Source organism: Polypterus senegalus, chromosome 14 (genome assembly GCF_016835505.1).
Source record: "Polypterus senegalus isolate Bchr_013 chromosome 14, ASM1683550v1, whole genome shotgun sequence".
Classification (NCBI taxonomy): Eukaryota; Metazoa; Chordata; class Cladistia; order Polypteriformes; family Polypteridae; genus Polypterus; species Polypterus senegalus.
In genome coordinates, this window is record NC_053167.1 from 82451114 (window position 1) to 82477882 (window position 26769).

Consider the following 26769-nt stretch of genomic DNA (forward strand, 5'->3'; position numbering starts at 1 on the left):
TTACGTTATTTTTAAAATTTTTCCTTTTCTTTTTCGTACCTTCTTTAACACACTACTTCTCCGCTGCGAAGCGTGGGTATTCTGCTAGTATATATATATATGACAGCAACACTCATCACTCACAACAGTGACAAAACAATTACATTGACAATCATGTTACGTTATTTTTAAAATGATTCCTTTTCTTTTTCATTACTTCTTTAACACACTACTTCTCCGCTGCGAAGCGCGGGTATTTTGCTAGTATATATATACTGTATGTATTTCCTCTCTTGTGCAGGATGGTTCTCTGTTCTTTTGATATGAGAAGGCAGTGAATGCAGGACGATGTCATCATTACTGCTGTTTGCCTAATAAATTTAAGTGACATCTCCCGCTTTGAGAATGCCTTCACAACAATAAAGCTGATTCTTTTCATAAAGGTGAAAAGTTTTTAAACCACACCTCATGATATATATATATATATATATACTGTATATACACAGTGGTGTGAAAAACTATTTGCCCCCTTCCTGATTTGTTATTCTTTTGCATGTTTGTCACACAAAATGTTTCTGATCATCAAACACATTTAACCATTAGTCAAATATAACACAAGTAAACACAAAATGCAGTTTTAAATGATGGTTTTTATTATTTAGGGAGAAAAAATCCAAACCTACACGGCCCTGTGTGAAAAAGTAATTGCCCCTTGAAGCTAATAACTGGTCAGGCCACCCTTACCAGCAATAACTGCAATCAAGCGTTTGCGATAACTTGCAATGAGTCTTTTACAGCGCTCTGGAGGAATTTTGGCCCACTCATCTTTGCAGAATTGTTGTAATTCAAACCAGGTATACAGGTATATATATATATATATATATATATATATATATATATATATATATATATATATATATATATATACACACACACCCGCGCTTCACAGCGAAGAAGTAGTGCGTTAAAGAAGTTATGAAAAAGAAAAGGGAACATTTTAAAAATAACATAACATGATTGTCAATATACAGTAATTATTTTGTGAGTGTTATGAGTGTTGCTGTCATCAAGGATTTGATTATCATTATTTCTTTCAATCAGGTTTGTATTTGTAGGATGTGTTGTGTTCAAGTTACATTCCGTGTTTGTCAATCGTTGTAAAGATAACAGGTTTCATTCATCGATTCGTTTCTTACTGCATCAATAAACAGCTCGTCTTCCTCTTTATCTGAGACGTGACATACTGCATGCACGGGTTTTTTTTTTACACTGTCTTCCTTTAGTGGGACATTGACATTTTCCACCGTGTGTTTTGTTTCCGCAGTAGCTGCACTTATGAATATGCTTGTATGTGTCAGACGCTTCATATTTTTTTGCTGCCTTCTCAATTGTGTAATTCAGTTTTTGTTCAGCACTCTTTGGAACTGTTGCTTTTTGTCTGTGCACTGCGTCAGTTCACGTGAGCCGTTCGGTGTACATGCATTGAAGGTTCCCAGCTGTGCTGGTGCCATCTTGTGCGATGTCCACGGCTGTATTTAATGTTAGCTAAGACTCGGCACTTAAAAGTTTCTCTCGCAGTTTCGCTGAGTTTGTGCCAAACACCACCCTGACCATCTCATCTTCGTCTGCCTAAGCACAGTCCTTCACCCGTGAATATTTAGCGGAAGTGTTTCTATTGGATTGCCGCTGACGGACGGCCTTATATGGGCAGGCACTAAATTACGTTGGAGGCTTTATATATTCGGGAATGACTTTATATATTCAAGTTTTGACTTTATATATTCCAGCGCTGACTTTATATATTCTGACGCTGACTTTACATATTCAAGCAATGACTTTACACATTCAAGTTTTGACTTTATATATTCCAGTGCTGACTTTATATATTCAAGTTTTGACTTTATATATTCCGACAGTGACTTTATATATTCAAGTTTTGACTTTATATATTCGGGAATGACTTTATATATTCTGACGCCGACTTTATATATTCACAAAATCAATGTATTTGCCTGTTTGGCACCCCATAGTATATGTGTGTGTGTATATATATATATATATATATATATATATATATATATATATATATATATATATATATATATATATATATATATATATATATATATATATATATATATATATATATATATATAGCAACACTCATGACAATGACAAAAGAATTACATTGTCAATCATGTTACGATATTATTAAAATGTTTCCTTTTCTTTTTACATCTACGCTGACAAGCGCGGGTATTTTGCTATACAGTGTATATATATAGATAGATAGATAGATAGATAGATAGATAGATAGATAGATAGATAGATAGATAGATAGATATAAGAACAACACTCATATCAATGACAAAACAATTACATTAACAATCATGTTACGTTATTTTTAAAATTTTTCCTTTTCTTTTTCATAACTTCTTTAACACATTACTTCTCAGCTGCTCTGTATTCTGGTATTCTGCTAGTGTATATATATATATTATATATATATATATATATATACACTGCTCAAAAGAATTAAAGGAACACTTTTTAATCAGAGTATAGCATAAAGTCAATGAAACTTATGGGATATTAATCTGGTCAGTTAAGTAGCAGAGGGGTTGTTAATCAGTTTCAGCTGCTGTGGTGTTAATGAAATTAACAACAGATGCACTAGAGGGGCAACAATGAGATGTCCCCCAAAACAGGAATGGTTTAACAGGTGGAGGCCACTGACATTTTTCCCTCCTCATCTTTTCTGACTGTTTCTTCACTAGTTTTGCATTTGGCCACAGTCAGTGTCACTACTGGTAGCATGAGGCGATACCTGGACCCTACAGAGGTTGCACAGGTAGTCCAACTTCTCCAGGATGGCACATCGATACGTGTCATTGCCAGAAGGTTTGCTGTGTCTCCCTGCACAGTCTCAAGGGCATGGAGGAGATTCTAGGAGACAAACAGTTACTCTAGGAGAGCTGGAGAGGGCCATAGAAGGTCCATAACCCATCAGCAGGACCAGTATCTGCTCCTTTGGGCAAGGAGGAACAGGATGAGCACTGCCAGAGCCCTGCAAAATGACCTCCAGCAGGCCACTGGTGTGAATGTCTCTGACCAAACAACCAGAAAGACTTCATGAGGGTGACCCAAGGGCCCAATGTCCTCTAATGGGCCCTGAGCTCACTGCCCAGCAGCATGCAGCTCGATTGGCATTCGCCATAGAATACCAGAATTGGTAGATGCACCACTGGTGCCCTGTGCTTTTTACAGATGAGAGCAGGTTCACCCTGAGCACGTGACAGAAGTGAAAGGGTCTGGAGAAGCCATGGAGAACATTATGCTGCCTGTAACATCATTCAGCATGAGCAGTTTGGTGGTGGGTTAATGATTGTCTGGGGAGGCATATCCATGGAGGGTCACACAGACCGCTACAGGCTTGACAAAGGCACCATGGCACCGTGGGGCGTTTTTGAATGCAGGGCTCTGTAGATTAATCATTTTAATTTCCATCAAACGATGTGGCATCCTTTCGTTCCTAACAAATTACCCAGTCTATATCAGTATAGATATCCAGGAGGATTTCTTTTTCCCATTGAGATCTAATGTGTTTTCAAAGTGTTCCTTTAATTTTTGAGCAGTTTATATATATATATATATATATATATATATATATATATATATATATATATATATATATATATATATATATATACATATACAGGAGTGCAGAATTATTAGGCAAGTTGTATTTTTGAGGATTAATTTTAATATGGAACAAACACAGTGCTATCAGTCAATCCAAAATGTTAATAAACCTGAAACCTGAATGTTTCACAACGGAAATGTGAGTGTGAACATCATCAGGGGAATACATATGTGCACACAATTATTAGGCAACTATTAGTGTGCAGATTTATTATGCAACTAAAGGAAAATGAAAATTTTCCCATCTCACTTGTTTATTTTCATCTGTTATAGTGAGAATAATAAACAAACACCTCAAAATTTACAAATAAACATCTCTGACATTTCAAAAAAATCAATCAATCAATCAATGACCAATATAGCCACCCTTCTTTCCAATAACAGTCATAAGCCTTTCCATTCATGGAGTCTGTCAGTTTCTTGATCTGTTGACGATCAGCTTTTGTGGAGCAGTGACTACAGCCTCCCAGACACTCTTCAGAGAGGTGTATTGTTTTTCTCCCCCGTAAATCTAGCGTTTAAGAAGTGCCCACAAGTTCTCGATAGGGTTTAGGTCAGATGAGGAAGGGGGGCCATGTCATTATTCCTTCATCTTTAAGGCCTTTACTGGCTGGCCACGCAGTGGAGAACTTCGATGCAAGTGATGGAGCATTGGCCTGCATAAAAATCATGGTCTTTTCCTGTATCACTGTTTGAAGAAAGTGTCTTCAAAAACTGGCAGTAGGTTTGGGAGTTGATTTTGAGTTCATCTTCAATGCAAAAGGTCCAACTAGCTCATCTTTAAAAATACCAGCTCATACCAGTACCCCACCTCCACGTTGGAGTGGAGCTCTGTGCCCATTACTGATCCACAGGTCCATCCATCTGGTCCATCAAGAGTCACTCTCATCTCATCGGTCCATAAAACCTTTGAAAAATCTGTCTTCAGATATTTCTTGGCCCAGTTTTGACGTTTCAACTTATGTTTCTTGTTCAGTGGTGGTTGGGTTTCAGCCCTCCTTACCTTGGCCATGTCTTTGAGCACTGAACACCTTGTACTTCTGGGCACTCCAGGTAGGTTGCAGCTCTGGAATATGAAAGTACTGGAGGATAATGGGTTCCTGGTAGCTTCACGCTTGATTCTTCTCAAATCTTTGGCAGCTAATTTGCGTCTTTTGTTCTCAACACGTTTCTTGCGACCCTGTTGACTATTTGCAACAAAATGTTTGATGGTTCTGTGATCACACACCAATATCTTAGCAATTCCAAAAGTGCTGCATCCCTCTGAAAGACTTTTACAATTTTTGACTTTTCAGAGTCAGTTAAATCTCTTTTTTGGCCCATTTTGCCTGAGGAAAACTAGCTGCCTAATAATTCTGCACACCTTGATATAGGGTGTTGATCTCCTTAGGCCACACCCTCCCTCATTACACAAATACACATCACCTGACGTGCTTAAATCCAATAAGCATTCAAGTTAATACAGCTTGGAGTTGGAATATACGCATAAAAATGATGATATGGTCAAAATACTCACTTGCCTAATAATTGTGCACACAGTGTATATATATATATATATATATATATATATACATATACACACACACACTGTGTAAAAAACCTGAATATCCAAGTTTAAATAAATAATAAATAGAAAGTCATGGTAACCATTAGGCTGGCACCAAAACCCTAGACGTATATTCTGCCATTGCTTACAAACAGAATAGAAAGTAACAGTAAATTAAATACAATTTAAAGTAAAGTTAATGATTAATTCTCAAGACATAAACTTCTAAAAGTAAATCAGCTTTAATAAAAATACGAATCAGAATCACTGATTTAGTAAATAGCTGGACTGAAGATTTATTCCATGCATTAGTTAAAAATATCTTCAAATTTTTATAAGAATGTCTTCAAAGTGTGAATCTTACATGCATCCTAAAAAAATTTAAATAACCATGGCAAACCAATATTCTATCTTTTAAAAATAAATTTAGTAAGGAATTTTTAGAAAGATAAAATTACAATATATGGCTAACAAACAACAGACAGTCTGAATAAAAGTACAATACAAAACACCACATGCTGGATGTTGCACAAAATACGTTTTAAATAAAAAGGAGACTGAGAAAGAAAAAAATGAAGTATAAAGATGTTTGGTAGCTAATCTATTGAACCATTTAGGTGTAGTCTGGCTCAAAATGTGAGCAGCTGAATCTATTCCCATCCTCCAGATGGACTACTGCTTATCTAACTGTGGCAGAAACTTGAGCCCCAAAGGGTCTCAGATTTTTCATCCTGAGGGGTTTCTGCTATGAAGAAATTTATAATTTAATATGCATCAATTCAGAAGAAAAATTATTATATTCAAAATACAAAAAAATATGTTCAGAAGTTCAACTTGAAAATAAGAACCCCTATTCAAATGTATAAATTATGTCAATGTATTTTATTTTCTAATATATATACAGATGGATAGATAGATAGCATAATGTCAACAATGACATTTCCCTTATTTGGCAATTCCAACAACATCCTACTGGTAATACCAGACCAGATTATTATCCCTTAGGGTCTGTCAACGCTATTATACAGAAGATCATGTTACATAATTATAAGCATGGAGATAATATTTTAACTTTCCACTGCAATTTATTTATTAATTTTACTTTGTTTTTTGCTTTCATTGTATGAAAGCCAGGATAAATATAAATAGTTGAACTAATTAACTTCAGATAGCCTTATTATATTTGCATAGTTTTAATAGTTATGTTCCCCATAAAATCAATAGAGCACCAGAAGCAATGAAACATACTGAAATTAAAGTTAACTGGGATATATTAATTATAATTTAATTTAAATAGTATATGTCTATTAAGAACATCTACTAGATGTATAGCCATTTTCTGATAACATTAATTATTTTATCAAAGTGTGCTTTATTGTCTTAAAAAAGTATGACCCTTTCTGAGTGAACTGCTGGCTATTCAACAGCAACAAAACATCTTGTTGGTAAAATGCCCAGCATGATGCATCCTTCAGGCTGCAGTGTGTCACAACAAGAATTTCATTGACTCCTTGACTACGTATGCTCTCTTAAATTATAAAAAAAGAAACCACACATTCCAGTCCTGGCAATGTCAGAAGACGATAGGGAGTCCATTGTGTATCATTTAAAAAAATTTCCCAGCCGGCATAATTACCATGTGAAATTCCATATTATTAATATGAAATTGTATATTTAAATGCTATTTCATAATTAAATTAAGTAACAAACTGTATAAATATACATCTCATACCAAATACTAATAGTTTTAATTTAGATATTCAATTAACTTATTTATTATATTATTACAGTTATTTAAGACAACATATATAAAAACATTGAATCAATGGTTATATATTAAAACAAATAAATTTTTAAATACACAAAGATATATGCAGCTCACTTAAAAACAGAATGTGTATTTCACTAGAATATCAAATACATACCTCAAACAGTAATTTTCTTAATTTATGCTAATTTTAATAAAACTTTTAACTAACATCACAAAAATGAAATAACTCATACAGGGTCGTGTTAAATATAAAAGTATTAAGCACAATTTTGCATTTCCCAAATACAGTTTTAAAGGGATGATAAAAGATTAAATGCAATATTCTCAGGAGACCTTTAAAAATATAATAAAAAATGCAGGCACTAGTATATCTGTACAAACAATTTTGATGCATTACATATTTACAACTGAACATGCACACCATACGTGTATACCTCTATCACAACTGTTCCCCATCATTTGCCGTCATGTCACAGAAGCGGCTTCATCCAGCAGCCAATTGGTCAAAAACAGTTCCCTGGTATTAACCAATCAGCGATGTCATTTTGAATCCTTTGGCCACATTTCAGCACTAGTCCTGTAGTCTGTGATTATATGAATTACAACATCAAACTGCTACTGCTGCCGTTTGTATTTTCTATTTCGTCTCTCTCTCTATGTCCTAACCTTCACTTACTACAATCCTAGGTTTGGCTGAAAGCATATGCTGCAGTTTTTCAATCAATTGCTCCATCTGCATTACTCCATTATGCTTAAGGTAACAGTAAGTAGCTTCAGCAAGCGCTGGTGTTGTGCTTGCCTGCTCACCCTCTGTGCCTATGAGACAGAACAATGAAAACAGATCCCTGAGCAACCACTGCAGACAAGGAAGCAGGCAAGCCTTAGTGAAATTTATAGTGTCACTTAAGCTGTAATGCAAAGATTCCTTAAATGGTGCTTTAGTGGGACCTTAACCTGAAGCTCGCAATCACAATCGAGACTCATTTCTATACGACTGTGTATTCATTTTTAAATTAAAAAAAAAAAAAACTGTATGGTTTTATTTTAAATTAACTGCCATATATTTTCCAAAGTACTGGAAGGTTGTTGTGCATTAGCAGCAGACAAGCTCTCTTTCCATCAAGCAGTTAAATCTACATACTAGAGTGTAAAAAATAATTCCATAACCCATAAGAACAAAAAATATATTTTTAAAAAGTAAAGCAATAAAAATGTTTCCATATACTTAATAAAACCTGTCAAATATACTTTCCGTTTTAAACTTCAAACAGTAATTTAAATAAACACATGACTACATTTTTGTCAACCATCTTAAAGAATTTTTCTTCTTTCTGAAATTTCAATTTCTGTATATGAAAATGTACAACTTCATAAGACAGAATATCAGCCATTCTTAAATTAGCAAACTATCTTCCGTTGCAGGGGAATTGATTTCCGCAACAGTAAAATCAATATACAGTTATTAGTCCCTGCATTCAATTACTGCGTATCCTAGGTCTCCTTTCAAGTTTGAGTTAGCAATATAAAATAAACCTTTCATAGGACATATGTTTTACGGACTGTAAAGTGGTTAATTCAAAAACTGTAAAGAAATATTTACAATTACACCAAAGGTTCTGCAGTTGCAACTAGGGATACCAGTTGGCTAATGCCCACTTTTTATTCTGGTACAGTATTTTCCAAATAATACTCCTCCTTAATGAGCAAAGTAGCTACTGTCAAAAATTTTTGTCTTATCATAATCTACAGTATGGGTATATTTTCCAGATTGGTATGACTGATATAACACAACTGATTACTTGAAGTAAACATAATATTATTAAAATCTATTTAAGACATCACCACTGGTCTGTTAAAATTTGAGGAGATGACGAAACACAAGTCTGTCCTTCAGGAAATTTTATACTAAGTCCATCTTCTGATTGTTCTCCTCTTTAAAATTTTCACACCAGAGAAGACTACCATTTGTTCTAATAGACCAGTACTGAAAACATCTTTTTGTTACAATAAGCTAAATTCCAAACTGCCAACGTCAGCTCACAGAATGAATAGAGTTCAGGTTAGAGCTTGTTTAGTTAAAATGTAACATCTCAAGAGGCTCTGGAAAGAACATACAGTTCAGATGTTTGAACCTGTACTTAAAAACATAGCAAATACTGTATACTTTAAATATAAATTGTTACCAATTACATGGATATAATGAATTATGTTCATAATGTCTTTTTTTTATTTTAGCTTTGTTTAAATACTAAATTACACACAAAGTGGCATACAAATTACTAGTACGTAGATAGTAGGTCTGTCAGATTGAATATCGTTATATGAATGTAATTTGAATTTATTTAAAAAGGATCTTATTCAAAAGCAAAAGCTGATATTTAATGGTAAAAAAAGTATTTTTTACCCACACTAATTTTAGCATCAAGTTACTTTGAACATGCTATGCAAAGGTGCAGTATTTTACAGATTTGTTTTGCACTTCACATCCACTATCAGTCTATTGGAATAGTTAGCTTCATCAGTAAACCTTGCAACCAGTCACCTTCAAACTTTTTTTTATTCTGTCCCACTGCCCTGCACTTTGATCTTGAGGTGTATTTGGAGCAGTTTTTCTAAATACTTCTCTGGAGCTGAGTCTAACTGTCTTGCATGGCTGCTGGTTTGACACAAAATACCTAAAACAATGAGGTGTAGTTAAAAATATTCAGTCCAACTTTATTAAAATATTGCTGCATCTGTAATGAAGTAAGTAAGTAAAAAGTAAGTAGATTGTGCAGACCCTAACTTGATACTATAATAATCCCACTTTTCCGGGTAAATCCACAGATGCCAACAGGCTTTTTATTGTGAATTTCACCTTATAAAATGATACACTGCTGCAGGCCACTGGCCACCTCCAAAATAAAAAAAAGAAATAATAATATAAAAAAAGGCTGCACCCAACTCCAATTCCCATAGAGCCCTGCGGGAAACTGAGGCACCGCTCCTCCCAGGGGGGCTGCCATCTAGCGTCCAAGGGGAAATATTGCAAAGTCCATGGCAACTCCCCCTGAACATATACCGAAGGGGTGTCCCAGCCGGGCATGGACCCTGGCTGTCCGCCACACTATATAATGCACAACATAATGTCCTTCCATTATTCTGCTTCTGCTGCACTTAGTAATACAGTTACAAAATATTCACAAGAAGCACAACAGAATAACATTAATATTTGAATAATTTATCTTTTTCATGGGTATTTAACAACACAATGGACAGTGAATCACATTTTAATACTGTACAGTATATAGTATATGTTAGTTTAAGGAGCACATAAATAGCTGTTTACATAAAGAGGTAATTATTATATGCTAAAAAATGTGAAGATGCTTACAACAGAGTGAGGGATACTTTGATTAGTTATTCCAAAACTTTTTTCATCCTCTCATGCACTTCAAAATAGGACCTCACAATGGATAGGAGGAAAATACCAGTGATAGTCTTTGCCATTAGTTTTGCTCACTGAGCTTTTTATTCTGATCACAACAGGCTTACAAAGTTGAACCAAGACATGTGTCAACAACCAAATATGACAAGAAGAAAAAGACAAATGGTACAAAGTGGACATTTTAGCTTTTAAGTGCACCTGACAGCTATTGAGGAAAAACAGTCATAGTTCGCTATGAACTAGTGCACTTTATTTTAATCTAATAATGACTGTAAATTGCTTGTTTCATATCAAGGACTTTCTTCCCAAATATTTTGAAACCAAGAGTAACCCAAATGCTGGACTCAAACAAGGTGAGTGCATTTTGTTTTGAAACTCTCTGCTGGTATATGGAAGCAATGCATTCTGTTAGGAATATGTCATATGCAGGAACACAGAAACAATGTATTTCTTATACAAATATTAATAAAATATAAATAAATAAAATACGCTTATTTAACTTTCCCACAGACAAAATAGAACTCATAATAGAACATATCACTTTTCCTCAGTACAGTGATATGTTATCACAAAAAAAACAGCAATATTGTATATACACATATACAGTGTCCTCCACTATTATTGGCACGACTTGTAAAAATTAATAAGGGTTAGAAAAAAATCACTGCTGAAGAACCACCATCTTGCACTGAAAAAATGAGACTTCTGACTTTTAATTAAAACAAGTTCATTCAAAGACAAACAAAGCCCTCATCAAGAAATAAATATTTTTAACAAAAACACAGGTGCCACAATTGTTGCCACCCTTGTAAATTAATGTGAAACAATGTAACTGAAGCATGTTTCCCATTTAAATTGGACATTGTTAAGCTGATTGGAGTATATAGGAACTTTCCAGCTGAAATCAATGGCTTCCTGATCAACCAGGATACAAATGTGAGGAGACACAAACCAAATTTCCTTATCCAACCATCATTATGGCAAAGAAAAGAGAACACTAAATCCAAACGAGGGAGAAGTGTGTTGCCCTTCATAACTTGGGGAATGGTTAAAAAAATAGCTACTCTCCTGAAAATGCCCATTTTTACAGTTAGGGCAATAATAAAAAAAGTGGTCATCATCCAGAACTGTGACAAACCTGCCTGGAAGAAGACCCAAGTTTATTTAACCCCCATGTACAGTGAGAAAGATAGTAAGAGAGGCAATAATATCTCCCGAGGATCACTGTTGGGGAACTGCAAGGAAAAGTAAAATCCTGGGGTTAGCAAGTCTCCAGAACCACCAGCAGACGGTAGCGCCATACCAACATATTATTTGGAAGGTATGCCAGAAAGAAGCCTTTCCTGTCAGTTATCCACAAATGTAAGCACCTCGAGTTTGTAAAATGTTACTACAACTTTGACTGGAACTGCATGTTCTATGGTCTTGTAATGGAAGGATTTTTCTCTGTAAAAAGCAAAGGTGAAATAAAGAGAGGGAGGGGGAATCAGCAGAGCAGATGGGCGTTGGTCGCTTCAGCGCAGAATCAGCTATAGAAAGTAATGTTTTAGGGAAAAACAGCCAGGCTATGTAAGGAGTTGTTTTTCACTTCGAGAGTCTTTTTTCACATGTAAGCATATTACTGTGTCTTCTGGTATCAGGCACTAGTCTCAAGGCAGAGTAGAAGAAAAATAGCGCCGTGTCCCGTGGAAGAAGGGGGTATGCTGAAACTGATCACTTCTGCATACACTGCTTCCATGTAGGCCGCTTTTGGGCAAGGACACCTAATTAGTATATAAGGGAAGGTTCCGCCCTCAGTTTCTTTGGACACTCAACCGTGGGGAAAGGCGCACACTGCCCGGTATCTGATAAAAGGCACACGGGGTTGATCCTCTGACGAGACTGACATGCGGGCTCCCTCAGTCTACTGGTCTAGGATGATGGCTCTGGGTTTTTTGATGTATGTTACTGTATGTATGTTATTGTAAGTATAAGTTTGTTTCTTTAAGCATATATATTTATTTCTATAACCTATTCATATGTATTTATATGTTATAATTGAATAAGTAAATTTTATTGAAGTATCGGACCTCTTATCTCTGATTTGTGCCCACTTATTCTAAAGAACCCCTTGAACCATTTTCCCAAATCAAAACAGGTCTGATAAAAAAAAAAAATTGAACTTTTTGGCAATAAACACGCAAAATGGGGTTGGTGTAAAAAGAAGGATCTAATTCAAAAGAACATTGTCCCAACTGTGAAATATGGTGGAGGGTCTATGATGTTGTGGAGCTGTTTTTCCTCCAAAAACAGTGGAAACATTGTTTGGGTACATGCCATCATGAAGTCCATAAAATTTTAGGAGATTTTAAATCAATACCTGGTTGCATCCGCGAGGAAACTAAACCTGGATCGTGATTGAATCTTTCAGCAGGATAATGATACGAAACATATGTCCAAATCAACCCTGCAATGGTTAACTTGACCATAAAATCAAAGTTCTGCCATGGCCATCTCAGTCCCCTGACCTAAACCCTATTGAAGAACTGTGGAGTGAGCTGAAGAGAAGATTACACGGAAGAGGGCCAAGAACCCTGGATGATCTGGAGAGATTATGTAAAGAAGAATGGTCTCAGATGCCATGCTCTGTATTCTCCAACCTTATAAAAGGTTACAAGAGAAGATTCCATGCTGTTATACTGGCAAAGGGAGGTTGTATAGAGTATTAAATGCAGGGGTGCCAACAGTTGTGGCACATGTGTTTTTGTTAAAAATAATTATTTCTTGATGAGGGCTTTGTTTTTTTTTTAATGAACTTGTTTCAATTAAAAGTCAGATGTTTCTCATTTTTTCAGTACAAGATGATGGTTCTTAAGCAAACAGTGATTTTGTTCTAACCCTTCTTGCTAATTTTTACAAGGGGTGCCAATAATTGTGGAGGGCACTGTATATATACATACGAAATTTTATATTATATATTCCAAAATGGCGGGGAGACGGTTGTCAGTCGAACAGAAGGTGAGATGTGTTTACCATTTCATAATTAGATCTGGACCACCCAGTATGTGTGTGTGTGTGTGTGTGTGTGTGTGTATATATATATATATATATATATATATATATATATATATATACACACACACATACATACACACCCACACACGTACATACACACATATGTATATATTTTCACATGGTTGCCTATTAATAAAATGATTTACATACCTAAAAGATGCATTTTACCTGTAATAAGCGCATAATCTTTAATGTAAATTTAATTGGTCTACAACTATCCCTTTCAACTTAGCAAGTTGCTTATCAAATTTTAAAAAATGTCACAATGATGGACACCTTTGAAGTGCAAATTAACCAAAATATGCTCCTATATACAGTACTCTGTGAAGGAATGCATAATATGAATAGCCTGATAAACCAGCCACTGAAATTATCTATGGAATTTAGTAACAGCCTGTACCAGTCACTTTAGCAAAAACTCAAAAATGAATTTAAACCTGAAGAGTTTACCCAACCTGCAAACACAATGTCAATCAAACAATACCAGGAAAAAAAATATTTAATCAATAAAAGGAAAAAAAATAGCATTTTTAAAACTGAACAGAAAGCTCAGACTTCAAACTGGTTTAACTTTCACTTTCAAAGCTTGCAAATGCAGTTTAATTTTCCAGCAAAAAGCACTACTTTGGACATAAGCCAAAATGCATTGTAAGCTGGAAACTATTACATTATTAAACCCTTTTCATGATTTTGACATTGTGACTTTCTACTAGTATAGTGTATACGGAGGAATTTGTGACAAGGGATGTGAAATGAGCTCCTGTCTGATTTGAGCTATACCCAGACACCTGTTGATTATGATTTCAACAAGCCAAGAGGATATGTAAACATATTAAAACAGAGGGAAATAGGTCACAACACAGACACAATATAGTAAATGCTGATGATGCTATTTGAATGATTACAGTATTTAAGTTGAAAATTACTTCATTTACTGCGGTGGGCTGGTGCTCTGCCCAGTATTTGTTTCCTGCCTTGCGCCCTGTGTTGGCTGGGATTGGCTCCAGCAGACCCCGTGACCCTGTACTTACGATATACAGTAGCGGGTTGGATAATGGATGGATGGCTGGATTACTTCATTTACAAATAGTGATTAAATGCTTATTTTATTTAAGGCCAAACTTAATTTTAATTTAAAAAATAGCATTTTAAATCTGCACTCTGTCTGTCACATTACCATAACTGAACATCAGATGTTATAAGGGGAGTGAGTTATTAAATTAACCTTGGAGTGTTGCTTGCTCTTCTGCCAGTATATATAAGCCACAAGACACCCAGATGCTGATATTTTTTTTCTTCAGGTAAAGATTACTCTGACTTAGTCAGCAGCAATGTGTTTCACTGCAGATTTTTTTTTTTTTTTAAACCAGCAGTTAGGTGCTAAGTCTGTACATGATTTACTTAGCACTCAACTCAATTTTCTGGCTGAAACAGACAGTACAGCTCCTGAATCTTGTTGATAACCTGCACTCTAACATTCATTTCTTATATTACTGTCACTGAGATGAAAAGCGGTGCATAATAATTAACCTCCAACAGAGCCTTGTTTCTCCTTACACATGCTTGTCGTACACACAAAGAAATCTCAGCCTCTGTAACTTATACCACAAGCCTTCCAATTAATAATGCTTCTTTTTCCATGTGGAATAATTAAAAACAAACTTACTAGTTCTACTGAAAATGAATACATTAATTTGTGAAGTTAACTAGGGGGCTTTGATCGCCAACCCCTTTCTCCCACTACCCGCGGCCGCCTCTCCGAAACCCCTCTTAAACGGTAATACAACGGGAAACAAATCATTTTTTCTTAACTCCTCTTTGCTCGAGCAGCTGCTGGCATGCTGCTGTTGCCCTCATGCTTGATCTGCAATTCGCTCACCTACCCTTCCCCCTCCCCACAGCCAATGGCAGTCACTGTTGTGAAGAGGGGGGGCTGAGCGCACCCCCAAGGAGATGCTACTGCTCCTCCGAAACCCCTCTTAAATGGTGATACATTGGGAATCAAATAACAGATTTTTTTTCACCTCCTCTTTGCTTGGGAATCAGTGCCATGTGATCTGCATTTCGTGTGGAGCTGTGAACGTTTAAAAGCCTGTACAGCACCTGAATATTCAATCTCTTTACGCTGTTCCATTATTTCCACAAGTAATATTTTCAGATTGTTTGCGCTATTGTGATCTTTACTCTAATTTTTGGAGACTTTCGAATTTTCCTACTTCCATTATCTCTAACCTGCTTGGCATGTGTATCACGGGACTTGCGTCTGAAGGTTGTAAGTATGACATTACTTGCCCATCTCGTGGGAAGTGAAAGTGTCTCTGTCTCTCTTCAAAAGATCATGTCTCGTCGCCGAGAAAAAGTCTTGTCTAGTCACAGGTATTTTTTTTTATAATAGAGAGATGTGATTCAGTATTCTACTGTACCAAAAGTCCCACAATTACAATTCTATTATAAGACAAAAGGTTGTGTGTTCAGTAATTCATTCAAGTCCAACTTTCATTACATCATGTAAGCTTTGTCTGTCAGCAACAGCTTCTCTGAGCATTACTTCAGTGATACTATTTTTGATTCTGCTTCCTCTTGTTCTTTCTCTACCAAGTCAACTCTTCTCATCATGCAACCAAACTATTTAAGCTTTAACTTCACTATCACTGCTTCAAGCTCGAAGTCTTCTTTTATTCACTTGTGTATTGACTGGTTTGATTTTCTTGCAGTCTATGTAATTCACATTTTTTCTCCCGCAGCACAATTCAAAAGTGTTGATTCTCCTGAATTCAACTTCTCTTATACTCCAGTACTCACATTTGTATGTCACTACTGGCACGGCAGTTCTGACTATACAAACCTTTACTGGCCATGTGCAGTCTTTGCTCTTTATTATCTTTTGCAGATTTCTTTCAAGAAGTAAATATGTTAGTTACAATGCTGCATCACCATTTGCAGATATCTTTGAACCTAGAAAAATAATATATTTTTTTAAGTATTGTTACACCATCTGTTTGCCAAGGATAAACAGGCTGCTTGACAAAGTTTTGTGTTTTTTTTTTATATCGTGCAGCAATCTGTCTTTTACTCATTCTCGCCGATATCATTAAACTTCATCATCTCTTTGCATATCTGATAGCTGCTATTTCTTTCAGTCATTTTAATTCCAGCTATTGATTCATCCAGCCCAGAATATAACTTGATGTATTCTACATTTATTTGGCATTTTAAACTTTTCCCCAATGTTGAACCAGTTCTAATTGTTGCATCTTAGTCCCGATACAAACTTCTAATGATGTAAACCAAGTGATCTGATTTACATAACTATATTCTGTAAGAAGTTTCCATTTAATTTATTATGTTCCACACTGTCAAGGGTTTTAAAGCTGTAAAAGAAGACTTGCATATTTTTTCTGGAACCCTCATGCTTTCTCCATTGCCATGTAGATATCAGTAATATGATCTCCGGCAACTTTGCCTCTTCTGAAACCAGCTTGTACTGGCTCTACTCCTCGCGCCATTAATTTCTGAAACCATGCTTGCAGGATTATAAGCGCAATCTTGTTGGCATTGAATGAGAGTGAAATTCTTTTGACAGTGTTGACACTCTTTGGCATTGCCTTGTTTTGGAAATTGAATATAAACTGACATTTTCCAATATAGTAACACTACTTTGTGTGTGTTTTTTTTATAATTTCCGGTGTTTTCTAGTAGCACTTTAAAAGCATGGTATTGCAAGGTTTTAAATAATTCAAATGACATTCTTTCATCTTCTGTACCGTTGTTATTAAAGGTTCTTTTTGGGTCCAATTATCTTTAAGAGGTCTCTTGCATTTCCCAATCGGTTGCCTTTTCTTTTGCATTACTCATTTAAGAACATCTTCTCCTTTCTTTGTGCTTTGTAGGAAATGTCTTTCCTTTTCTTTGTTGCCTCTGTTTTCTTTATTTTCCTTTGTTAAATCTAAAATCCCAGAAGACCTATTTGCCCTTTTAGTTTTCCTTTCACTGGAGGTATTTTTGTTGCTATCTCTCATTTAGTGTCCACAAACTCCAGGCATTCTCACCACCAGACATAATTCCTTAATTTTGTTCTTCACTTCCATTATAAGTGCATAAGTAATACTGGCAAGTTCCTAATTCAGTAGTATGTAATCGGTTGAGAAAAATTAGTGAAAATAACAGACAAGGGAAACCACAGAAAAGCAGTAATACTGTTCCTACATTAATATAAAATGTAACTTTGGAGTTATGAGGGATTGCAGAGAATACTGCATCCTAATGCCATGTCAATCACGCGAAAATACATAAAATATTATAGTAAAGGCCTGTTCATAAAGCTGCCTTACTGATAAAACACCAAAGTTGGCTCTGCCACTGAGGTCAAAAATACATCATACATTCCGGTCTTGGCCAAAAAAAATCCAATTTTATTATCATACATATTTGAATTTCGGCAAGTTTTTAGTATTACGATTCACCCTGCGATGGACAGGAAATGTTCCTGTCCTGCGCCTGATGCTTGCTAGGAAATTGCTTTGGAAAATGGACAGATGGAGGAAGCCAGCACCTGTGGTGTAATCAAAAGTCTCGCGCATCTGAACCTGAGAACATGAATGAATGAGACTTCACTGATTTCAGTTTACTAAGACCCGGCCAGGAACTCACGTGGACGGAGTCGTCTTACGGAATAGCTGTTACAAAAAGGGCGGAGCCGTCGAGGGGAAAAAAGGGCTGACAACACACTGTTTATAACGAGATTACTTCATACGCAAATCATTCACATACAAACACCGCTAGGCTTCTGTCGTGGTAATGTTCTCTGAATCACTTTAACAGGTGACTGATTAGGAACTCGATTTCTGTAGTAGGTAAAAGCACAGAGTTTAGAAAAGTTGCTCACGAGCTCATAACTAACATGCACCACTCTCCAAACTACTTTTCCCTTTACTCTAGGAGCCATACTCAAACGACCACAGTTACGCCATATGGAGCTATGACCGAGAATTAATTCTACCGCTCAGTATGAAATCCCTGTGTGTGAAAGGGAACAGCGGCACGCACTGCTCGACTTGAACTGCTCCGCTCTTTCCATTGTCTGCTTAGTTTTTAGAGGAGAAGTAATTTAGTTCGGCAAAGCCGAAAATTACGGTACATTCTTAGCGTAATGCCGCTCATAACCTACCTGTGTCTGCGGTGCCTCACAAGTCCTCCATGCTCACCGCGAAGCCCGGCAGTTCCCTTCCCCGTAGAGGTCCCATGTCTTTTGTGGCTTTGCGTTTTCTGTGCTCTCTAGCTCAACCCCCAGACACTTCGGAATGCAGAAAAGCCTGACCCCAAGCCAGTCAAACCCACTCGCCCTCTTTTCTTTATTTTCTACTCCTCTATTCACTGGAGCACAACAATAGCAGTCCTTCTTGGAGAATGTCGCTCGCGCGCGCATACGCATACAAGCGAGAAGCACGTATCGCCTTCGACTATAGGGCAGCCCCTGGGTCACCGCTGGTAGGACTAACTCACTCACTCACACACATACAGCATAGCTAAAGTCATTCAGTAAAACACACTCCTATCCCCGGCTGTTACTGGCTCCCGAAACCTGTTGATTTTTTTTCCTCGGGGGAGTAAACACAATGTTTCTTTAGTTGCAAAGCCAGTATATCAATCTGGCATCCCCGGTTTCACACGGCTAAGTAAGTAAAGGAATAATAGTAATTACAGTAATCTCGGTATTGATGTCATGATAATTTCTGTTCCATCCTGATATATATATATATATTTACATTAAAGATGTGTCTGAGATTAAAAACTGGAAAAAAAAATACGGACTGTTTAAATCTCATTCGTATTTTTAGATTTTACTGTACTAATGTAATTCTTTGCCAGCGTAAAAAAAGTCAAATTGCATTGTAACATCAATTACATTACACAATAAAACTATTTATTTATGTAGAAAGTAATCCTTTTTGTATATACCATTATTTACTGTTAAATGATAAGACGTGTATCTGATTATTTTTTATAAATGCGCACAGGTCTGAGGAAAGCATTCAGTTTAATTTTACGTGGAATGGAGATACTTATATCTATGGAAAATGCTTACGAAAATCAAACGTAAGCATTTTGCATAGATATATAGGTATCTCCACTAAATACAGATGCCAAAAATTACATTTGTGAAAAAAAACGACCCTCAGATTAGAAACCACTTTTATAATACTCCAGGTTTCCAGGAAAACACTTTTTGGTTAAAGTATTAATAAACATATATTAACAATCTCAATAAAGAAAGACCGATTACAAAGAACTGCAGATTATTAAAGAAAAAGATGAAAATTGTAGGATGTTTGTGTACAAATTAATGTTACAACCAACACTTAATTAAAGAGACCTGAAATGGTTTAAACTACTTAACTGATTTAAAATTGGCATTTAAATCAGGTGAGTTTAAGGCCTGATCAACCAGGGGATAAAAAGTACAACTGAAGATGCATTCATTACAGGTAGCTATGGTGAAATATTGAGTCACTATTGTAAGTAGTACAGATTCAGCATTCACTATAATATACAGAAAAAAGACTGTCAATAGGCTAGTAAATTTACTTATTGTTTTAAAAGACTGTTTGGTTGCCTGGTCATGAAACACAAATTGCAAAAACACTCTGACTGAAGAAAGCTTTTTTAGATATTGATGTCTAAACACTTTTTTTAAATTACTTGTTAAAATCAAGCTACAAATATTTTATGTATTTAGAAGATTGATTTACATATGTGTGACCCCAAACACAATGAAATGCTTGTGGGCTCAATGTTGGAAGCTTTCTAGCTCAAGTACTCTGCTTCCTTTGATGGGCACTTACAAATATAATCTAATTTTAATAATATCCTGCTGTTCTTTGTAGTTGGCTTGGTAATAATGAATTATGTCTTATAATAATAAATAAATATTTATACTATGTAGTGTAAAAACCAGGGCTCGTTTTACCTTCAAACATGGCAGTAAGAAACAATTCAACTGCCACTGCCTGTAAGACACAATTGTACATATTAGGCCAACATATTCTCCTATATTTAGCACTATAGAAGATAATGTTCTACACACACTGCGGAGCTGTATATTTTGTGATATTTCTACATAATATTACCTAACACATTGTTTACTAATCAATATTGCAGCAAAACCACAAAGTAACAAATCAGTTTTTAATGGAATGTTTAATATAAATACATCATGAATTCAATTAAGGAGGTTTTATAATGTCATGTTATATTCAAATAAATAAATCAATTAGATTTGGCAAACAGAAACCGGGATAAAATGTAAAATCTAACAAGAATAAGTAATAAAACACATAACCTAAAAAAGTTTTTTTTTTTCCATCAATGGTCTAGTATTTTAATGGAGGTACAGGTTTATGGCAGTATAATAATAATATTAAGGAAGAAATACTATTAAAGCAAAGGCTACCCGTTTTTCTGTACATGTACTATTAACTGGGGTTTAAGTTTGATCTTTTAGTTACGATGGCTTTAACTGTCTGGACATCCTGACTATTGTGTTTACTTGTTTTTCAAGTTAAAATAAACCAGCAGTAAACCTCTTTAGTACACAGACATATCCTCACTCTTTATATTATTATTATTTTAAGTAAAAAATGCACTCGCATGCTAATAGCAGTTGAATAAAACCATACAGAATGGCCATTTAATTCTCTCAGAAAATGTACATATTATGCACTTTAGGGATTTTGAGGATCCAGCATATTTCTGAACAATGTAAATATTTATACATAATTAATGGGCAAATCAGATTATATCACATTGTCCTTCACATTAAATAAAACTCTCAACGGCAGGCAGCCCAAAATGGTCAAGGGCACATACTGTATTATTATCTCCTTGTAGAATGAAATCTCATACACTTTTTTAAATTCATTTAAAAAATGCCTTTTTCAAGTGAACACTTTTAAAAATCAAGCTGAAATGATGAATGCACGAGGTCAAGATACATTTTAAAATGTTATAATCAGATTTATCATTTTCAGCAATTATTAAAAAAAACAAAACCTTCCTTTACAGCTACTGCAAATCAAATGCCTTGTTGATCTCCTTTTTGATAATCAAAGTGTGTTCAAACCATTGTAGCTATCTTTTTTGCAAACAAACCTGAAAGTCCCTCCTCTACCCCTTCAGAAAAGACCCCCTCCCTAATGGGAATAGTAGTGTTAAATCCATGGAGGAGCACAGTGCGTGACAAAGCAAAATAAACAGAGCAGGTAGTGTTGGTAATAATATAGTGCAGCCAGTGCCCACCCTTGGGAGACAGAGAAAGATCACAAATTTGGAAGGCTTACTATTACACTTATAAAGACCTACCATATACATCTAAATGGTGTTATTCAAAGCAGCCTCTCAATTACAATTAATTCTGAAACATATTTGTAAAAACATTAATTAGATAAAGATTCACTTTGTACTTCCAAAAAATCAACATTACAATATCACAGTTTAAAATTGTAACTTTCAGCAGATACTATAAATCATGAAATTGTTCACATATTGCTTTTTTCTAAAGATAAGAAATGGAGCAATTTGATAAGATGACAACAAAGTAACAAAGACAAAGTCACTTAATGACACTCATTAAATTCATTTTTTCCCATTATTGTTGCAGGAATATTCATAAAAGTTGCCCAGACATAATCTAGCTCGGTTTTCAGTTTTTAATTCAATATTATAATTCTTAGTAACCAAAGAATCTGCACTGTTAGCAGATCTGCCTGCTATACCAAAAACAACAGACACAAACAGACTACTGTCCTAATTTGTTAACAAACTACATAAGTAAAATATTTCACATTTCAAAATACTATAATGCAGATTGTCCTATTTACTAATATAGATGATACCTTTAGTTCTGTGAAGTAAACTAGAAATAAAAATGTACACTTGACTATCTAGTTCACTTTTATGGTTATTTTCATGTAGGAAATGGTTTGTGCTTCAAATTAATGTTATTAATAGATGGCAGTGTCTCTTTTTTGTAATAGGAATATACAATATTTCTTCTGCATCAACCCCTTGGTTTAAACAAACAGCTTCACTTTTAATGTGAACTTGTATGTTTACTTTGCTATAAAAATGTGATAGCTGAGTAGTAAACCAATGTTAAGAAGAAGACAAGAAAATGTAGAAATATTACTGATGAGGAAACAAAACAATATATAAAACTTGTATAAACACTGAAGAAAACAAAAAAAAAAAATAGAAAACCAACAGATAGAAGTTGGGTCAAGTGGGTCTTCAGTTAAGAACTAAAAAACAGAACATTGCAAAAACTGATAATGCATATGGAGTTTGTTGCCACTTAATCAGCACCATCAAAAGTCATTAGGGAAAATATTGCTGCAGACACAAACATAAAATGCTGTATTTAAATGATCAAAGATTAAAGCATGTGACACATGGTTATAAAGTAATAAATCCAGTAGTGGCAGGTAATCTGGTTTGTTTACTTTTAGTGCATCAGGATTAAAGACAATTCTGAATTGCATATGAAATCAGTGAAAGCCAAACTGCTGCGTAGTTGCAATGGGTTTTTATTAGCTGGAATGCAGTGGCAATGTCAAAACAAGGGAACTCAGTTACTGTGGACATAATAGAAGAAGGGAAGTTATACTCATTATTCACAGTGTCTGAGAGTGGCGATATGTTGCATTTTGATTAGCGCATGCAAGTTAGAATCACTATACTGGGTAGGCATATACAGTATATACTGACCCAATAAAGCAATAAATCTGTCATTAATTAATAAATTGACAAATTGATTGATTAAGTAGTTAATTAATTAATGAAGCCTATGTACAATGTTAATATATTTCTGTTTTTCCTTGCATTTTACTATACACTGTATAAAAGTTACACTGAAAGCAGCAAATAAAAAGTTTAACAAAGTAAAAATGCCATACCATTTTGGGGTAAAACAAGCTTTTTGGTAGTCATTGTAGCATCAATTTCCCAGAGGCTGAGAAGAGAAAACGGGGTAGCAAAAGCTCTTCTACTATATTAGCAGGTATTTATTTTGTAAAAGAATATAGTATATAGCATTTCTCATTGGGGCATAAACCTAAGAAAATAGATTCTGTGTAAATGTTTGTTGTAATTTATTCTTTATGTTCTTGACAGCCCCAATTTAATTCTGTAAATGGAAATTGATTGTAGTGTAGATTTATTAATGTCCGGCAAGTAAAGTTAGATTAATGTTTAAAACTAGGCACAGATTGGATTTAGTCAACGCTAGTCATGAGGATGCAAAATAGTTCTTATTGCCAAATGAAACAAATTATTTTTTCTGTAGTTATTTTAACTTTGATAGATATCCTTAATAAATAAAATAAGTTTTATTTATATTTTTACATTATTTGTTTCAACTGAAATGTTACATATCATCATTATTCTTGTAGGGAAACATTATCATTCATCTCAGTAAGATATTTAAGAAAAAAAAAGATAATTAATTAATGGTAAAAACAAAGGCACCTTCAGTGTTACTAAGAATACTGAATGCAGAATTCAAATAATAATTGTTTGGGACATGTTATTCTACACAAATCATATTTTCTATTATTCATTTTAGGCAAAATCAAGTTTTTTTTTTTTATGTAGAAACATGCAAGTCAGCAAATCTTTTCCTGCCTGCACTAAAATAAGGTTCACAGATAATTAGATAAAAAGAAAGGGACAAGCATTGCTTTGCAGTCTTATTAGTAATGCTACATTTCTGTCCCACTATTATCATACAAATAGAACAGACCCCTTCCTCCTGCATCAACTCTTTCAAATCTGTAACCCACAATTGTATTTAAGATTAAGGAGGCCACAGAATGAGACTGAATGCATTTTCAGGTCTTATCTTGATATGCACAATTTATTACATCAGAATGGCTGTGTCCCTTCAGACTCTTTAGATCTTGCAATGGAGTATATTCCTTGTACAGTTACTATCCACTGACAGAAAACACATTGAGCATGCCATTTAAATGGATTGCAGACAATAAATTTGCAGAATTGTAGCACTGGTGAGCAATCCATTATGCAAATTTATAAATGATACTGTATAAAGGAGAAAACATCCATAGCCATAGATAAATTGCTATTTGGCTCAGCTAAGTTTCTATTTACACTTTCAGGACAGGACATGTTATTGCCTTTTGCAAAGAGCACTATCCCAAACCACTTTACAAAGCAAATAACTCTGCATAACAAAATGCCAAAAATGCAGCATTCCATGTGCTGTAACTTAATATGCTAGACTCTAAGTGTATTACAGATATGTCCAGGTAAATGTACACAGCTCAGTAGTAAATAATTCAGTCTCATCGATAAATCAAACTTTATTTTTTATAGTACCTATGAAAGCAATCACTATAACTAGAAATGTTATGCAGAATTAACAATATAGTATACTGTGTGATAAAGCATAGTATTGCACAAAAAAAAGAAAAGACGTTATCAATTAAGACCATTAAATAGCACTTTTGGAAATAGATGAGTTTACAATGAATTGTGATTACAAAATCATCCCAATAGCAGGGAACATCCCAGACCTTTTGCATAAACATTTTCTCAGAACAGAGGTTGGTGTTGGCAAAATGAGTTTGATACCCAGCCAGATCATGGCCTGTCTAGAATTTACAAATTTTCCCAGTGTGTTTTTTTTCATACCCTAGTACTATTCTCCAACCACCCTGATTTCCAAGATGTACATGATAGTTTTTTGTTTTTCGTGATGCTGATACTTGCCCAGTACATGTGAGATTGCCAGTGTAGCAGTGCCCTTGGTGGACTGGTATCCCAACTCAGTATTGGGTCTTGTCTTGTTCCTGATGCAGACAACCCCTCACTACCCTCTAAGGTTTGAAGCAGGTTAAAAAAACTTATGTGGACATATTAACTCAGAAAAATTGACTTCTGAACACATGTAATCTCAACGCAAAATGCAACACTGATCCAGGTTTCTTCTCCTTTTGTGATGTGTACAGCTCACCTTATTATATCTATAGTGTTTGTGTTTGTATGTCACTGCACCTCTGGATCTGTAAAATATAGCGATGATGAGTTTAAATGTTTTTAATGTTTTTAAATGAGCTACTGAAAATTATTACAGCAACCTAAAAACAACACCTACTGCACCTATTGCTTATAATGACTGACAATGTGTTATCTACTGATCAATATACGGTCAGGGCTATGGCATTATAAAAATCAGCAGATGCTAACTATAACAAAACACAGAAGGTGTTCTTTGTTTAAATATCCATTCATTCATACATTGCCTGGACTTGCCTTTCCACTACAGGGTCACAGGAAGTTTGCATAGTGCACACTAAATAACCTATTCATTCTGAAAAACACACTCTAAAATGCATTTATACAATAATGCTTTTCAATAGCTGGGTAGAGAACACAGAGAGGTTGTGAGCATATGTACAGTGTGTTGCCGCACCTATCACATGACAACTCACCTCAGGATCCCAAATTAGAACCTGAGTGCAGCCATGCAATGGGTTATACCTCTGCGCCATACTCGTTTGAATGGAATGGAAGAGTGTAAGATTCCTTTTACAGCGGCTGGAGTGCCAATCCTGCTACCAACCACCAAGTTTAACCCTGCAAGTTGGAGGATCTGCTTGCAGGGCATAGCTGAATTACACAATTTTTATTTTTGGCACTATATAATAGAAAATACAACTACTGGTATAAAGATATCATGCATTATCATGTGTTATACCATATTGGTAAGAAATCTTTATAGGGATAATGCCTGAAATCCTGCAATATGGCTAAGGCTTTATCATTGCAACATTTGTTATGGATACCTTGAGGGTAAGTCAAATATTATGGATTTACCAGTAACTGTGTCCTTTATGAGCAGGTGTCCTTTGATATTTTAAAGGACAGTCTAACAATCAGAAAGCTGTACAATCTGGTAGGATAAAGTATTTTTCAGATAGTACTTCAGATAACTGTCATAGACCTAGTGTTATTTAGAACTATCAACACTATTCTTCACCCATCTGTTCCTACATGGCCTGACATTACACTAATAATTTGCAAAGATTTTCTCCAGCTTTATGTTCATAAAATCGCTAACCTTAGATCACACATTACGCCCTCTGTTGATGACCCGTCTGTTTTATCAGTTTCACCTTGTATCTCTCCCTTTTTAGGCAGAAGTAATTAGTCACCTTAAACCTACATTGAAAATTGTTCCCACTTGTCTTCCTAAAAATGTTTTTAAAGTGGTGA

General features: G+C 35.1%; 1 protein-coding gene across 6 annotated transcripts in view; it reads right to left on the reverse strand.

The window, feature by feature from the left end:
- Window positions 1-26769, reverse strand: part of rasal2 (RAS protein activator like 2) — a 243142-nt gene that overhangs the window by 77939 nt on the left and 138434 nt on the right. The window contains exon 1 of one of the 6 annotated variants that reach the window (XM_039734426.1): window positions 18647-18921. The exons of the other annotated variants lie outside the window; for them this stretch is intronic. The gene's annotated coding sequence lies outside the window, so the exon portion shown is untranslated. Of the gene's footprint in view, window positions 1-18646; window positions 18922-26769 lie in introns of those variants that run through there. 6 annotated transcript variants of the gene reach the window in all.